The sequence below is a fragment of the Muntiacus reevesi genome, chromosome 1, assembly GCF_963930625.1.
Source record: "Muntiacus reevesi chromosome 1, mMunRee1.1, whole genome shotgun sequence".
Classification (NCBI taxonomy): domain Eukaryota; kingdom Metazoa; phylum Chordata; class Mammalia; order Artiodactyla; family Cervidae; genus Muntiacus; species Muntiacus reevesi.
The window spans coordinates 151,638,725-151,642,568 of NC_089249.1; the positions used below are offsets into that span (position 1 = coordinate 151,638,725).

Below are 3,844 nucleotides of genomic sequence, written 5' to 3' on the forward strand. Positions count from 1 at the left end.
GGGTTTGGGGGAGAGGTATCCTCCCTGTCTGCGCTGTAAGAATGTTAAGGCTGGAAGCTCAGGGACTGGTCCTCTAATGCCAGGTTCCTGGTTCTCTCTGTGCATTCCCTCCATAGAACATTCTGTGGTCATGGAGATGATCATTACCATAAGCGGGCTGTTTGAGTGAGGACTCCAGAAAGGTCTTTCAGGAAGGCAACTCTTCCTGAAAGAGTGCATGGCGACTCTTCACCCTGTCACTCATCTCCTCATCTACTTACTTGCCTATTCATGTGTTTACTCATGTTTGTACTTGTTGATTTATTTTTTTAGCATCTTTGTAGAAGACTAAACTGCTGAGCTGGACAGAAGCCACTTGACGCACTAGACACGGAAAGCCTTACCACGGAAGGTGAGACCTAGGGATCGCTGAGGAGGAAGCTGAGGAGAGTTCAGGGGCGGGGTTCCTGTCGTTACCAGAAGCCTCTTCGCCCAAAAGCTTGAGGGCAGGGAGAAGGGTCGTTCTGGAGGTGAGGGGCGGGGCGATGCCCCTATTTAAAATTTCAGGAGCCAGTTGAGATCCAAAGGCCGGTAGGGGGTGTGTAGGCGTCGGTAGAGAGCGGTCGAAGTCCTTTGGGCTCTGGCGGGACCTGTCCCTCGCTCAGACCGTTGGGTTAGCAAGCTCACGTTGGGGGGTGGGGGAGGGGGGGAGTTCAGACGCATGCGCAGTGCTCTGGGGCCCCTGAGGGAGGAAAGAGCTCAGGCTGAGGGAAGTGTGTGCCTAGACCGAGCGCGGCCATGTGTGATGCTGGTGATTACCGAGCCCTGCGGGGGAGAAGCGCAGGCCAACTCAAGGGCAGGCCCTGGGCAGCAGCCTTTGAGGAGTCCAGCTACGAGTACGGCTCCACGAAGTACCTACTGCTGTGCGGCCTGGGCGGGATGCTGAGCTGCGGGCTGACGCACACGGCCATCGTGCCCCTGGACCTGGTCAAGTGCCGCATGCAGGTGGACCCCAGCAAGTACAAGGGCATCCTGAGCGGCTTTGGGGTGACACTGCGGGACGATGGGCTGAGCGGCCTGGCCCGAGGCTGGGCCCCGACCTTTCTGGGCTACTCCATGCAGGGCCTCTTCAAGTTTGGCCTCTACGAGGTCTTCAAAATCCGCTATACGGAGCTCCTGGGCCAAAAGAAGGCCTATGAATGGAGAACCGGGCTGTACCTGGCCGCCTCGGCCAGTGCCGAGTTCTTCGCCGACGTGGCCCTGGCCCCGATGGAAGCAGTGAAGGTTCGCATGCAGACGCAGCAGGGCTATGCCCGCACGCTCCGGGCTGCGGCCCCCAAGATGTACTGCGAGGAGGGCCTGTGGGCCTTCTACAAAGGCGTGGCGCCACTCTGGATGCGCCAGATCCCCTACACCATGATGAAGTTCGCCTGCTTCGAGCGCACGGTCGAGGCGCTCTACAAGTACGTGGTGCCCAAGCCGCAGAGCCAGTGCACCAAAAGTGAGCAGCTGGCCGTGACCTTTGTGGCCGGCTACATCGCTGGCGTCTTCTGCGCCGTGGTATCCCACCCTGCGGATTCCGTCGTGTCCGTTTTGAACAAGGAGAAGGGCAGCACGGCCTTCCAGGTTCTCCGCAGATTGGGGTTCAAGGGCGTGTGGAAAGGACTCTTCGCCCGGATCATCATGATTGGCACCCTGACTGCCTTGCAGTGGTTCATCTACGACTCGGTCAAGGTCTATTTCAAATTGCCTCGCCCTCCAGTCCCTCAAGCGCCCAAATCCCGAAAGTAGGCATGGATTGGAAGACTCCTGTGGCCACCGTGGGCCAGTATTTCAATTCCGTGGGGGATTATGTTCAATTAATACTAGTGCGTAGGATATTAACGTTTATGGGGAGGTGACAACGTGCAGACCTAATTTTCTTTAAGTGATTGATTCCTGCTTTTTGGCAATCCAAGAGAATTGCAACTGTTTCATTTGGGGGTTTGGACCATTGTCTTTGGGGAGTCGGCATGGTTGCTTTAACTCAATAGCTTTTCAGCATTATAAGGGGAAAAAATTCTCAACAGGAAGTAATGTTAGGTGATTTACTGCCTCTAGGTTGTCTCGCCTTTGATTCACCATTCAGTGGAGATTATCCAAGCATCGCTACAAAAGAGCCTGCTGATGAGGTTTCAAGGTCAGGCCAACTATATGGGACAGAGAACAAAGTAAAATTCTGCTACATGGTGCTCATCTCAGTAGAAACCATGCACCTATTGAATAGATGAAGGATTCGTTCCATATTTCTTGTTCATGTCCATTGCAGATAAAAATTAATAAAAGTTAAATTGTGACTTACATTTCCTGATAGCTTAGAAAGCATTCACTCTTTTCAAAGAGCATGACATGAGATCTGCATTTTCTCATTTGGCTTTGTCCTATTCTCTTCCTGATGTTGCTGATTAGAACATAGCTCGCTCCAGGAAGTGCTACAATTGGATCAATGTGGAAAACCAAGATGAGATGAAGGGCAGGCTCTGAGAATAAATATGTAAAGAAAAGTCTCTGTTCTCTAAAGATTTCTTTTGTACAATTCAGCTTTCAACAGCCTTACATCCAAAGAAGATCATACCACCCTGACATTTAAACACAGACATACATGAAACCCTACAAATTCCAACAATTTTTGGTTGAATATTAATGGTTTTGGTGACTTTGAAAGAAAAATCTCATTTTTAATGTAACAAATGTCATTCATTTAACTTGGTATGTCATTCATTTACCTTGGTAGATATTTCATTGATCTTTGCAATGGTTGAGGTTCTTAAAATTTATTGAAGTTATAAAGCACATTTTCAGTTTTCTGTAGCTTTCACATCTCTGATTGAGGAAACTATAAAATAAGTGAAATTCTGTGAATTAAAAATGTTTGTAGAATGTGAATAAGAAACTCCAATATTATATTTGATATGATTAACCAAAATGTTGCACAATTGCCCTAACACGTTGTATTAAAAAACACAAACTTAGGATATGTTAATGTTTTAACTATGTAATAGTAAACTGTTTAGTGGTTAACTGAAGTTAAAATGTGTCTAAATACGTTTGAACTGTCTTGATTGGATAATAAAGAGCTTGGAAGAAAAAAATCAGAACTTGTGAATGAGATGCAATGAAATTTATATTTAAAAAATCAGAACTTGTGAATGAGATGCAGTGAAATTTAGTGTTTCTATTTTGTTAGGGATGATGCAGGGAAAGGATCATAATGTATTTTTAAGACTCTGAGTTCCTAGGAAGTTAGTTTTCAGGTTTGTGGAAAAGAAAAGTTCTCAAGGAAGGGAAATAATAAATTTTGAGGAACTAAATTGTGCAGGTTCATTTCTGCAAAATTTTAAAACAAATATATTTTTGGTTTGGGCTTCTCAGGTTGCTCAGTGGTAAAGCATCAGCCTGCCCATACTGCAGGAGATACAGGTTCAATCCCTGGGTCAGGAGGATCCCCTGGAGAAGGAAATGGCAACCCACTTCAGTATTCTTGTCTGGAAAATCCCATGGACAGAGAAGCCTGATGGGCTAGAGTCCATAGGGTCGCAAAGAGTTGCACAGAAACAGCATATTTTTGGCTAGTGTTGCAAAATGTTTGTGGGAAGTTTCTTTGGTCAACAGTTTTTTAAGTAAATTGCTGTGACTTTACTGGTGGTCCAGTGGCTAAAACTAAGCACTTCAATGCAGGGGACAGGGTTTAGATCCCTGGTCAGGGAACTGGATCCCACATACCACAGTGAAATATCAAAGATCCTACATGCTGCAACTAAGACCCAACACAGTCAAATAATTTTTTAAATTTATTAAATAAATTGCTTTCTAATGTAATATAATT

The 3,844-nt window shown here is 46.5% G+C and overlaps 1 pseudogene; it reads left to right on the forward strand.

Annotated features, from left to right (window-relative positions):
* Positions 1–777: 777 nt before the first annotated feature.
* LOC136164243 (solute carrier family 25 member 3 pseudogene) lies at positions 778–1,770 on the forward strand (annotated as a pseudogene).
* Positions 1,771–3,844: the final 2,074 nt, after the last annotated feature.